We start from the raw sequence: 13,651 nt of genomic DNA on the forward strand, positions 1-13,651 counted from the left end.
GGGGGTCCTGCGTGGAGAGCAAGCTGTTTGGGGGGATGAGGCATGAACACATCTGTGCACGGAGGCTGGACGTCAGCCACACAGAGGGAAAAGCAGGAGACGGGGAGGAGTCAGATGGGGAGATGGTGGATGGGGCCAGAGCCTGGGGGGTGGGGCGGCACCTCTAGGGCAAGACTTGGGCTGGGGAGTGAGGCGGGAACCTGAAGTCTCAGGGCAGGAAGGAGATATGAGGGAGTCCTGAGCAGCTGAAAAGGAAGCCTGCATCTCCCACGACCTGGGGGTCAGTGGGCAATAGAGAGGATGGGAGTGGGGAGAAGGCTGCCAGATTCTGATACCCTCTGGCGTGTGCCCCATTCCCTAGTTGCAAGCAGGCTGACTTTGTTTGTTTTTTGACCACACCTTGCAGCATGTGGGATCTTAGTTCCCCAACCAGGGCTCCAACCCTTGCTCCCTGCAGTGCAGTCTTAACACTGGACGACCAGGGGAATCCTGGTCTGACCCTTCTTGATCCTGTTTTCCAATCACCCTGATTGGGAGAATAACTCTCCCCCTTTGAGAGAACAGGCGAGAAAGTGCTTGGAAAAGAAAAGCCTCGTTGGCCGTTTACAATTTTATGACGAATCGCACGCTGCGTGATTACACTGTCAAACATTAATAACTGGGTTACTCCCAGATTCATAATAATGATCAATGGCTCTGGGACGATTAAAATGCCATCGTGAGTGTTTACGTTATTCTCTTCGGTGAGTGGAGTTTGGGAAAGGGGGGGAAGAAAAGGAAAGCAGACAAACTTCTGAAAACAAGCAGAGCTGGCAGGAGTGTCCTTCTGTCCCCAGGAGCAGGTGGCATCCGGGTGTGCCCGGGGCTGAGGTCACTGTCCCAGGCGTTTCCTCATCTGACACTCACAGCAGCCCAGAGACAGGCGGACTCAGTGCATTCACACCTCTGAAATGAGTCTCTTTGGGGGAGTGGCGGGGAGAGGGTGTGTGTGTGTGTGTGTGTGTGTGTGTGTGTGTGTGCAGGCCAGTCACATGTACCCGAAGTCCAGGGATGCACTGACATGGAGCCTGATGGGTTAATTTTGCCCCCTTATTTCCTTTCTCTGAAAAGGCTTTGCAGACCCAGCTGCCCCCGGGGGCCTTCTTAGAACCAGGTTAATGGGCCTGGTCCGCAGCTTTGGCCCCCTTGTGATGGGTCCCTCTGCCCTGCACCCTCTTCCCTTCTGCAGGTGGCCCTCTTTGTGGTCACTGTGTTGCCCAGCGGTAGGGACGCTGGTCGTGGTAGCAGTTACTCTGAGACTTTGTACTATGCACACACCTTGCCAAGACGATCCTGCACGAGACAGATTCTCTCCCCTGTTTCCATTTTGTTGTTTGTGGCAGGTTGGGTTCTTGGTTCCACTTCCTCCTTCCCTCTCTGGATAGCATCTCACACTTGCGTCTTTTGAGTGGGGCCTTGCAGTGCTCTGCACTAAGAGGGGGCAGAATTTACCCCCACTGCATTGACGCTGGGTATGGTCACACGGAGTGTTTGCGATGTGGGCAGAGGCTTAAAAAAAAATTATTTATTTATGTGGCTGTACCGGTCTTAGTTGTGGCATACAGGACCTTTCGTTGCAGCACGGGGGATCTAGTTCCCTGATCAGGGATTGAACCTGGCTCCCCTGCATTGGGAGCGCAGAGTCTTGGCCGCTGGACCACCAGGGAAGTCCCTGGCAGAGGCTTTAAATGAGGTTGCAGGACTGGGCCGTTTGCCATGAGCGGAATGGGCTGCCTGCAGCTATCAGTTCCAAAAGGGAGACACTTGATCCTCCTCACCTGTGTCCATGAAAAAGAAAAAGAAGTCAACGCTTATTGTAAGCCGCTGAGATTTGAGGAATTGTCTCTTATGCAGTGTTATAGCAGCAATAGCAATAGCCAATGACTTTGTAGGTCATTCATTCACTCAGCAAACACTGATGGCTGTTAGGAGCTGGTGCTTTTATCACGCCAGCGAGTGTCGGCAAGAGTCTTGGGAAGAATTACGATGAAAACTTCCAGGACTGTCTGCTTTTCAGGAGCTCTAGGCAAACAGCAGACATAGTCTATCAATTTCCCAAAAGCCGTCAAGGTCATGCTCATCGTTAGCCTGGAAGGCGTCATGAAACAAGATGGAGATGCTGAGCTCTGTGAAGGGGAAGTGAAAGTCACTCAGTTGTGCCCAACTCTGCGACCCATAGACTGACTATACAGTCCACGGAGTTCTCCAGGCCACAATCCTGGAAGTGGGTAGCCTTTCCCTTCTCCAGGGGATCTTCCCAACTCAGGGATCAAACCCAGGTCTCCCGCCTTGCAGGTGGATTCTTTACCAGCTGAGCCACAAGGGAAGCCCAAGGGAAGTTGAGCTCTGTAAGGATGTCCTGATCACACTTCTTCTCACGTGTGGCTTCTCATATGCCCTGTGTTACTGGCAAGTCTCAATCACCCATGTCTCAGTGTCCTGCTCTGTGAAATGGGGTGATCCGATGTCGCTAATCCCTCACTGGGGCTTAAATACGGCTCTCAGAAAACCATCAGGTCCCCTAAGAGTTTAGGCCATGCTTTATCTCTATTATCCTCCCCAAAACTTATGTTTAGTCGCCTTCTCCCTAATTTGCCCCAACTTTCTGTTCAGTGTTTTTTTTAGATGAATGAAGCACCCAAGAAATTCTTAAATGCTCTGTCTTTTAAGGCACTTCTTGGCATCACTGAAGTTTGTTCACAGGGAGACCCGTCTAGGACAATCCCGTAGCTACAGTCCTCATTTCATTGTGTCTCGTTTGCCCTGGCAGTGAGGTGAGGACATCATTCTGTGTGTTCTGGCAGGTAGTGACTCTCTGGGTGGTGTGATGGGCGTGTGGCGGGAAGCTGGCTGTGATGGGCTGGTTGGGGGGATTCTTGCCTTCATGCCTCGTGTTGAAGGGTTTAGTCCTGCCTTGGAGGGTGTGAAGTGATCAAGGGGAAGAGGTACTGAGGAGCAGAGCTGGGGGTTCCCTCCTTCTTCGCCACTACTCCCGAAGCAAACTGGACTCTGGAGGCCCATGGCCCAGTGACTGTGGCTCTCGGGGCCTCCCCAGCTCTCAGCCAGTTTCGTGGTCTCTGTAAGTCTTTGCTCCAAGAAAGGTGCCTTTATTTGCTACCTTCCTCCCCTACTTCCATCCATCCATCTATCCATTCATCCATCCATTTCTCATTTAACTAAAGGGAGCACTTCCTGTCTGACTATCGAGAACACAGCCAAGTTTTTTTTCCCCCAGTATTGACAAAAGCCCAGCAGCTGGGCTGAGTCCACTTTTGGGAGAGAAGTGAATAGGTAGGTTTTGCATCAGGGCCCAGGCCTGCCTGAGATGCAGGCGCTCAGCTCCAGGCCAAGATCCAGGTGGGCCATGGAGAGCTGTCTTCCTTGGTGCTAGGGTTTGATTGCTGCAACTCAGCACATTCTTGCCCTGCGTGGTTCATCTCATCTCTCAAAACCTGTGTGTCTCAGGAGGTGAGCAGAGATCACACCCTTGGGAAGGAGAGTGGGGTGGGCGGGGCCAGCCCAGGCTGGTCTGAGTCCAGGTGCGGCCCTTGCTGGGTGGGTTCTCTCTGTGCACAGCTGGCTGCCCCCTTGGCTTTGCCAGCTCCGTGAAGCAGGAGGGCACCGTGATGATTGCTGGCTGGTCTCCATGGCAACAGCTGATGAATCTGCATCAGGAGATGGCAGGTCAGCCAGCCTGAGGCTGCCTTGGAGTGGGAGCTGGGCTTCGATAGCGGGGGCTGGCAGGGGAAAGGAGCTGCAGGGGTGAAGGTGTGGGTGTGAGATTGGTGGCCCTCCCAGCGGCCATCCAGAAGATGCTCCCAGTCTCATCTCAGTCCAATCATTGGTTCCATATATAGTCATTCCACATATATTCCATGGACATCTACGTGTGCCAGTCAGTGGGCACACAACCAGCTATAGGACCCAGTGGTGCTCTTAGCAGACGATAGGTTGGGGTAGTGGGGACAGGTAGTCAGGTAATTCCAATCCACCATGATTGACGTGGGGAGGCCTCAAACCCAGGCTTGAGGGCAGGAAAGGAGTCCAGGAGAGAGGAGTGTCTGTTTGATTTCCTGAAGGACGTCAGCCATGAAGAAGGGGGTCAGGAGAGCCATGTAGAAGGAGGAGGGGGGTCAGGTGGGAGGAAGAGAGGGAGGGGGGGGAGGGGCAGGATCAGACTGGGATCTGCAAGGTCCCAAGTATCTAGAGCCTGGAACCGGTGGGCCAGCGAGGACAGCACGGAGAGGGATGTGGGGCTTGTCCTGGTCCAGGTTAGGAGGGAGGGGGCTGGCTGGTGAAGGCAGGGGGAGGAGCGGAGTTAGGAGATGGTGTGGGGATGGTATTTTGGACTGGAAGGCATCAGTGACCTCTGTGTGATCTGCTGGGCAAGTCCTCATGCACCTCCCATGCGCCAACTCAGGTTCTGAGATGGGGAGTCAGCAGGGAACACAGCAAGGATGGAGAAGGTGAAGAAGACAGAAGGTGGAGAGGATGGGGGAGGGTGGAGAGGATGGGGGAGGGTGAGGAGGGTGGGAAGGGTGAGGAGGGTGAGGAGGGTGAGGAGGGTGGGGAGGGTGGGGAGGGAGGGGAGGGCAGCTGCTCCTCCCTCCTGGGCTTCCTGAGGGTCACCGGGCAGTGCTGGCTTTCACAGTGGGTGTCTTTCTGCTCTGCCCTCCTTTTTTCCCTTTCACCCCTGTGTGTGACCCTTGCACAGGCACACACACGCATGATCACACACACGAGCATTTTCATATGCACACTCACATGCACACTTGAACATCCCTGCATTTGGATGCACACGTGCGTGAAACACACACATGCATGCACACACATTTGCACACACAGGCTTTGGAATGTATATACACACCCTCCTGGTCTTCCCAGGTGGCGCTAGCGGTAAAGAACCCGCCTAACAACGCAGGAGACATAAGAGATGTGGGTTTGATCCCTGGGTCGGGAAGATCCCCTGGAGGAGGGCATGGCAACCCACTCCAGTATTCTTGCCTGGAGAATCCCAAGAGAAGAGGAGTCTGGCGGGCTATGGTCCATAGGGTTGCACAGAGTCTGGCACGACTGGAGTGACTTAGCATGCGTGCACACACACTCCCGCCCATGCACGCCCTTTCACTTGTGTACACCTTTGCATCTGTTGTCTCCCTGATTGCCCTTCTCTCCCTGGGAGTCCCCACGTGCCTCCCCTCCACTGGAACAGGCCTAGCCTTGTCGCCCATCTGCCTGCCTGCCTGTCTGTCTGTCTCCCCAGTGCAGGGAGGCCTCCTAAAGATGGGCTGCTGCCTCTTTAGCAGCGTCTTGCTGCCGCTGAGCGGAAGTCTCCAAGGAGCAGAGGCTGAGAGGAAGCCGCACTCTTGCTCAGGGTGCCTGCAGTCAGAGAGTCGCCTGAGAGGCAGGTGTGAGAAGGCCCAGGGGAGGGAGGGTGTGAAGCTGTGACTCCCAGTTCCTGTTCAGTGTCAAGGACAAAACTAGGTCGCAGAGCTCCAGGGGAAGCAAAGCCCCACGCTCCCCCAGGCTGGGCCTGGCTGGTAAAGTGGGTCCCAGGCACTCCAGCGCCCAGCCTCCACCTTCCGCTTCCTGAGCTCATCCTCTAGTCTTCACACAGCTTTTGGGGTGCGAATGGCTCTCAGGTGAGTCTTGACTTGCCTTCTCCAGGGCCGTCCTTAGCCCGGGCCAGGGCCCTCTGGTACTGGGACCCCCTAGAGCTGCGTGGTGCGGGTGACCCCTGTCCTGCACTCACATTGGTTCTTCAGCCCAGCCCTGCCTCTGTCATGGTAGGGGGGACCTGGAGTGGAGCGGCCAGGCCCCCTTGGAAGGTTGGGTTTTCCATTCTCCATACTCCTGTCCTGTCCGTGGTGATGGAGGAGGGGTATCGGCCTGGCAGGGAAAGGAGGACCCATTCAGGGCCTGGCTGGGTGATTCAGGGAGAGAATGCCATTGCTGCCCCCAGTTTATGAGCAGGAAATGGGGGTCATGGTCTTGATCACACAGCTAATAAGTGGGAAGCTCATTTGATATGATATGAATCCGGGCAGGCGGCTCTCCAGCCCCTGCTCTAACCACAGGGCCATCCAGACTCTCTCTAGCCTCAGGCCTCATGTCTTACCCATGACACGCCCTATGTTGCTTCCAGGGAAATAAGATCCCGAAGTCTCCCCACCCTGTGGGCGCTTTGGTCCAGACCTCTGCCTGCATGGCAGGAGCCAGCACGCCCCTCCCCCTATGACCCCAAGAATGGGGGCCCACGGCGAGTCGTCTCCAGGCGCTCCTTCATAGACATGGGTCCTGCTGTTCTCACATGGGTGACACAGGGTGGCAGGATGCTCATTCCTGGGAGGTGCCCAGCTGGTTTCCGGGGTGAGCCCATGGCAGGTGCCTGCCTGGCTCATCCAGAGGGCAGTGGAGCACACAGCCAGGTACCAGGTAGAAAAGCAGGGGCAAGTGACGTTCTGTGTACCTGGAATGATCTGGTCTGTTTGGGAGCCTGTCCTGCTGGGATGTCATGCCCTGAGTCATCGGAAGATGTCTCCGGATATCAGACTCTTTTCTGGGGTAGGGAAGAAAGATGCCTATGGAGACTGACTCTCCAGGGTCCAGCATGGCTGCAGCCAATGCCTGCGGGGACCCAGTGGCAGACTTGACTCTGGGCCCCCGTGGTCCTGACTTCACCCGTTGCCATGAGGCTGGCAGCCTGCAATGACCCACCTCCTACCCCTGCTCTCAGGAGGGGAGAAGCAAGTTTCATCTCCCAGCTGTGAGGGCCAGCGAGGCAGGACCTCTGGCAGGTTAGCAAATCACACGTCTGACACAGCCTGGCAGAGCCTCACTTTCCTTTCCACGCTGACTTTCTTACTGTTAAACAGCATTTTTAAAAAGAAGACAAGAAAAGTAGAGAGAAGAAGGAAAAGGGGAGAGGAAAACGCCTGGACAACCTTCTCACTTCCCGCCACCACCCAGATGTCTGAGTGAAGAGCCGGAAACTGAAGACGCGTCAAGGGGCCACATTCAATCTCTGCCTGTGGGCAAGTCCCGGGTGGGCAGGAGAGGCGATGGGTGATGTGTCTGGATGGGACTCTGCCTGCAACCCAGTCCTGAGCTCGGCCCATGCGGGCACCCAGCAATCATGGAAAGAAAGAAAGGAATCAGTGGATGGAGGTGAGACTCTTCTCGGGTTGATGGGGAGGGAGGCTTCCTCGCCTTCTTCTCCGAGGGACTCTGAGACTGCGAAAGCCTCAGGGCTCTGCGTTCCTACGTGAGCATCCCCAGCAAGGGCCCCAGATTCCCTTCCCCTGCAGACCCTGTCGTATCTGAGTCCATGGAAGAATCTGTTTGTTTGGGTTACACTGAGTCTTCATTGCGCCCTTGGGCTCTCTCTATTGTGGGGAGTGGGGGCTATTCACAGGCTTCTCATTGCTGTGGCTTCTCTTGTTTTGGAGCATGGGTTCTAGAGCGCTGGCTCGGCTGATGCGGTGTACCAACTTAGCTGCCCTGTGGTGTATGAAATCTTCCCGGACCAGGGATCGAAGCCGAGTCCCCTGCACTGACAGATGGATTCCAATCCACTGTTCCAGCATGGTGGGGGGTGGGGGGAGCCTCCGCGTCCATGGATTTTTCTAAATTATTTTCATGGGGGTCAGGCCCCAGAAATGCCTTCAGAGCCCCAGGCAGGGACTCAATCACTTATCCTGGAGGGAAACCCTGACTCTGCCTCTCTCCCCTCTCCCTCTCCCTCCTTCTCTGTCTCCTAGTCTCTCTCTCTCTCTCTCTCTCTCACACACACACACACACACACACGTGCACTCACGACTTTCTCGAGATCAGTGTATTTGCCACACTTACTCCATCTCTCTGGCTCGCTGGCACAAGGTGAGCTGAAGGAGAGCTTGTGGGGTGAGGACTGGGAAGGCACGGCTGCCATGGAAACCACTCGGGAGCCCCGCGAGCTGCTGCCATCGGCCGCCGTGTGGACCGTCTCCCTAATGTGTCCTGTGATGTTTGATCATCTCCCCCTTTGTGTGTCTCATCTGCCCTCCTCCTCTCCCTCCTGGCTTCTCAGACTCAGATCAGGAAGCTGCTTGCAGGTCAGGAGAGTAAATGTGCCAATGATTTTTTTTAAAAACTTAATGATATTTTCAGCCTCATCCCCCTCCATGCTCACACCTCCACCCCAGGAGGCAGCTACAGATGTTGGAGGCAGAAAATGGGATTAGATCCATAGAGAGGGTCAAGCTTCTCTGGCAAGTGCTGTTGTTGGTGGCAGGGGGAGTTTTCAACAGATTCCACCACAGGGGCCAAGAGCTGGGCTGGCTCTAAATAGATAATCGGAGCCACACTGGGGACTTTCTCCTGGCAGGTGGCAAGACTCAAAGCATTGTGGGCAACCTTGATCTTCCTGAGCTTCTTTCATGTAAATGTGTTGCGTAAACTGAAGCAGGCTGTGAGCGCCTGGGTGGACCTCAACCTCCTCCTATCCTTTGAACCGTCGTCATCAACACCATCGCCATCATGTCTTACACTGGCTTTTGCCCTGAGAATTTTTAATCCTTCATTTTATTTCTTTCCAGCAATGGCCCTGAAAAGTTGGCAGGTCGAGTGTCATTGGCCCCACTTTACAGGGTGGGAAACTTCAAGGTTTCAGTGGTGAGGCTGGGACTGGGCCTGTCTCCTCTCCAAGCCTCTTTCCACAGGGCTGTTGGGTCACGTGGGTCAGCATCTCTGCCTGGTCCACTGGCTGAGGCTGAGGGCAGGGTCTCACGCGGGCTCGTGGCCCGAGGCCTGGTGAGGACGGAATGTTTTAAGTAGTGTCCGTCGACGGTTAGCAGACCCCATCCTCTCCTCTTTCTATGCTCAGTTTCCTTAATTAACAAGCTTCTGAGCAGCGTCTCTACTCCCTGAGCACACCCACGTGCACACACCCGTGTGCAACTATTCATGTTTTATCTCTCTTGGTTAGGGGTCCATCCCCACCAAGCCGTCACACATGTTCTGGTGAAGTCTCCCATGGTATTTTTTTTTTTTATTTTTTAATGAATCTGTGAGCTGACAGGGCTCCGCTGGGGCGTACTCTCAGCTGGGGTTGTGATCATGTATGAACTTGATCAGACTGGAGCCCCCAGGATGTCTCATGCACGTGACCGGCGTTTGGTGCTGACTACAGGCTGGCTGCTGATGGCAAGGCTGTGGGTGTCCCAGGCTGGGCTTCGCACGGCTTGGTGGCCTAGTTCTGCCAGGGAGTGTCTCAGGAGAGAGGTCATTTCAAGAAAGAGAAAGTGGAAGCTGCCAATCTTAAAGACTAGCTCCAGAACGGATGCAGCAGCTGTGGGAGATCTGATGGCCCTTCAAACACCAAGTCCAGTGGGCCGTTGAGGCCTCAGCTAAGTGGACATCTCTGGCCAGGTGCCTGGGCTATCCCACCCCTCCCCTGACCACTGAGGCTTTGCTCTCTGCTGGTGCTCCTCCTCCTTTCAATTTCCTTCAGGACCCTCCGACGATTTCTCTTCCCCAGGGACCCTCTTCCTTATTTCGTCCTTGACCCTTTTCTCTCTGCATCCTCCACGTTGTCCTGGAAATCTCATCCAGCCCAGGGGTACTCATGCTTCATTCGGATCTCGAACCTCCAGCCCACACCTGCGAACCGGCCCTGGGTCTCCAACTCTCTCCCAGACTTTCCTGCCCAGAGGCAGAATTAAGAATTCCAAAGTGCGTCCCCACTGTCCCATCCAGAGAGGGACTTGTCATCCTTTCCCCCAGATTCATCTTTCCTTGCGTGGTCCCCAACTTGAGGACTGGCACTGCTTCATCCCCCCTCTTCCCTGACCTTTCTGACCCCAACCAGGGCCCCCACAGTGTTTCTGGATGATGGAACAGGCGCTGCTGGGTATTCAGAGAAAAAAAAACAACAGCCAGAAGTCATTAAATAAAAAAATAAAAGGAAAGAGCATCCGTGTCTCGAGGATTTTTGTTTCCTTAGAGGAAAAGTAGATAGACCTTTTAAAAAAAGAGAGAGAGACCTGGGAGCGGCCCCAGCTTAATCGGAAAACCGCATTTGAACAGGCTGGAGAGGCTCAGGAATGGCAAATAGCTTCTGCTTGCTCAAAGGAATTTCCTGGAAGCCTTAATGGCCGCTCTGCCCAACCACAGGCTGGTCTTTCTGGCAGAATTAGCACAATCGTGTGGTTGGGGTGGTCAGACTGGAGTCGACCTGGACGCTTCTGTAGTCTGGGCTCCATCAGCACCAAAAAGCGGGGCCCGGGGGCCAGGGGAGCTTGTGGAGCCCAGGAGCTAGGGGTCAAGTAGGGAACTGCTGTGTGGTCAGAAGACCGATGGGTGGGCTGCAGTCTGGCCTGAACTAGAGATAGGGCCTGGACCCCTCAGCAGCTCCCCTGTATTCCCAGGAGCTGAGGGGCAGCAGAAAGAGCAGGGATAGAGAGCGAGCTGGTGACTGCTGAGGGCTGACTCTGGTGGGGCAGTTGCCCGGTCCATTTTGTCCTGAGGGGATGCTTGGCTATCATCTCCATTTTCCTTTTTTAACAAATTTATTCTTGACTCGCTCAGGTTTTTGTTGTCATTTTGTTTGGCTGTGTAGCGTGTGAGATCTTTGTTTCCCCCACCAGGGATCGAACCTGTGCCCCCTTGCAGTGCAAGCGCCAAGGAATCACTGGACTGCCAGGGAATTCTTTTCATCTTTCTCTCCCCTGGCTCAGGGGAGTTAAAAACGGGCCCGTGATGTCACAGAAGAGGTTCTAGGATCGCACTAGGTCTGGCTGACTCTGATCCAGTGCTGGCTGTGCATGTCAGGTGCTAGGGGCCCAGTCTTCTGATTTCAGAGAGACAATGTGACCCCACCTCTGAGGGTGGGCCCGGCCTCTCGGGGTCCATGATAGGACCCAGCGACACCAGGACAGGGAGGTCAATCAGTGTGGCTCAGCTGGGTCTCCCTGGAATGTGGTGTGTCCCCTCTCTCCAACCTATTCCCAGACAGTGGGCCTGAGTGGAGCACACCTCGGTTGCTAAGGCAAGGAGGAAAGGAGCGCTGGACTCGGGTCGGTGGGGAAGGACAGGGAGGCAGCTGCCTCTCCCCCAGTGGGGCTGGGAGGGTTTTGGAGGCTGGTTGCATCTTTCTGGGAACTCTGCTGGTGATTTACAGGTGGAGTTACCTGTTCTGGGTTTACCTATTCTTGACTTACCTATTCTGGTTTTTTTTTTTTTTTTTCATAGAAATGCAGGCTTTGGTGAAGACAGCCTCATGAACCACAGGTCAGGGGGTTCTTGGGATGTCTGAACAATCACATATCAATGAGTCACTTGTGATATTTACCTGTTGGCTTACTTATCTTATTTAAGAATTTCTACTTACAAGATGCCTCTTGAGAAACCTATATGCAGGTCAGGAAGCAAGAGTTGGAACTGGACATGGAACAATAGACTGGTTCCAAATAGGAAAAGGAGTATGTCAAGGCTGTATATTGTCACCCTGCTTATTTAACTTATATGCTGAGTACATCATGAGAAACGCTAGACTGGAAGAAGCACAAGCTGGAATCAAGATTGCCAGGAGAAATATCAACAACCTCAGATATGCAGATGACACCACCCTTATGGCAGAAAGTGAAGAGGAACTAAAAAGTCTCTTGATGAAAGTGAAAGAGGAGAGTGAAAAAGTTGGCTTAAAGCTCAACATTCAGAAAACAAAGATCATGGCATCTGGTCACTTCATGGGAAATAGATGGGGAAACAGTGGAAACAGTGTCAGGCTTTATTTTTTGGGGCTCCAAAATCACTGCAGATGGTGACTGCAGCCATGAAATTAAAAGATGGTTACTCCTTGGAAGGAAAGTTATGACCAACCTAGATAGCATATTCAAAAGCAGAGACATTATTTTGCCAACAAAGGTCTGTCTAGTCAAGGCTATGGTTTTTCCTCCAGTGGTCATGCATGGATGTGAGAGTTGGACTGTGAAGAAAGCTGAGCGCCGAAGAATTGATGCTTTTGAACTGTGGTGTTGGAGAAGACTCTTGAGAGTCCCCTGGACTGCAAGGAGATCCAACAAGTCCATTCTGAAGGAGATCAGCCCTGGGTGTTCTTTGGAAGGAATGATGCTAAAGCTGAAGCTCCAGTACTTTGGCCACCTCATGCAAAGAGTTGACTCGTTGGAAAAGACTCTGATGCTGGGAGGGATTGGGGGCAGGAGGAGAAGGGGACGACAGAGGATGAGATGGCTGGATGGCATCACCAACTCGATGGATGTGAGTTTGAGAGAACTCTGGGAGATGGTGATGGACGGGGAGGCCTGGGGTGCTGCGATTCATGGGGTTGCAAAGAGTTGGACATGACTGAGCGACTGAACTGAACTGAACTTACAAGATAGAAGCAAAAATCACACTCAATCGGGAGCAAAATTTGCAGACTACGACATGAATAATTAAAGACTTTTAAAAATGTCTTTCTGTCTAGAAGATGTGCTTGCGTGCTCAGCTGTTTCACTCATGTCCGACTCCTGTGTGACCCCACGACTCCTGTGTAGCCCATCAGGCTCCTCTATCCATGGGGATTTTCCAGGCAAGGACACTGGAGTGTGTTGCCACGCCCTCCTCCAGGGTATCTTCCCAACCCAGGGATCGAACCTGCGTCTCCTGTGTTTCCTGCATGGGGAAGCGGATTCTTAACTGCTGAGCCACCAGGGAAACCATTCCAAAAGATAAAATCCCTTTTAAAAAACTATAGTCACAATCCATGAGCACACCAGGTAGGCCTTTAACGCTACGATTCCACTGTTAAGTTACAGGTGGCGTGACTTTGGGTTTGACCCAGGAGGGATGAAAACAGCAGTTTAGATGAACACCTCCTCGTGTCCTCACCATGTGCCAGGACCTGGGTGAAATTCTCTCCTTGGGTTAACTCTTCTGTAGCTTCCAAGAGGACTGCCAAGTCGGCACTGACATTGCATCTGTTTTAAGGCTAGGGAACCTGAGGCACAGAGAAGTTAAGTTACTTCTCCAGAGTAGCACAGTGTGGTTTCCTGGCTGGCTCAGAAAACGCGAGGGGCGTGGGGTGGGCAGCAGGAGGAAAACGGGTCCAGGTTGGCCTCTCTCTTGCAGGCGTGGGTGGGATTTTTCTGGGACCGTCATGAAGCCTTGGGAGGAATCCAGCAAAGAGTTCGCCTGTCATAGGGTTTAATAAAACCTGTGCAAGGATGATACTGTTATGCTCTTTTCTTAAAGTGTCCCTGCATACGGATTAGCACAAAGCTCCCCAAATCCTGAATCTTCCCTTCGCAAACTCAGCTGTTTTGGAATAAGCAGCCTGTAACCCCCTCAACCCTCACCACCCTAACCGCTTGGGCAGGAGTCTGATAAGCAAGCTGGGGAGGGGGGAGGCCTCTTCATCTCCCGGTCATCCACAGGGTTCCAGAGCTCTCTGCGTGTCGTCCTGGCTTCCGCGCTGGTGAGAGGAGGTGCCGAGGCCCCCCGTGGCAGGCAGAGGATGGGGTCTTGCTGTCACTGCTCCTTATTTCATACCTCATGGTGGCTCCAGTCCCTTGAGATATCACTGCTTCTATTTTCCCCAGGCTTCTTCTAGATGCGGAAAAACCACTCACTC

At 53.7% G+C, this 13,651-nt stretch overlaps 1 long non-coding RNA gene across 1 annotated transcript; it reads left to right on the forward strand.

Moving 5' to 3' along the window:
• Positions 1–5,424: 5,424 nt before the first annotated feature.
• Positions 5,425–13,245, forward strand: LOC138414500 (uncharacterized). The gene is made up of 3 exons (XR_011246862.1): positions 5,425–5,681; positions 6,915–7,206; positions 11,269–13,245. It is a non-coding gene; the product is annotated as an uncharacterized lncRNA (long non-coding RNA).
• The last annotated feature ends 406 nt before the right edge of the window (positions 13,246–13,651 follow it).

This window comes from Ovis canadensis, chromosome 11, assembly GCF_042477335.2.
Source record: "Ovis canadensis isolate MfBH-ARS-UI-01 breed Bighorn chromosome 11, ARS-UI_OviCan_v2, whole genome shotgun sequence".
Lineage (NCBI taxonomy): Eukaryota > Metazoa > Chordata > Mammalia > Artiodactyla > Bovidae > Ovis > Ovis canadensis.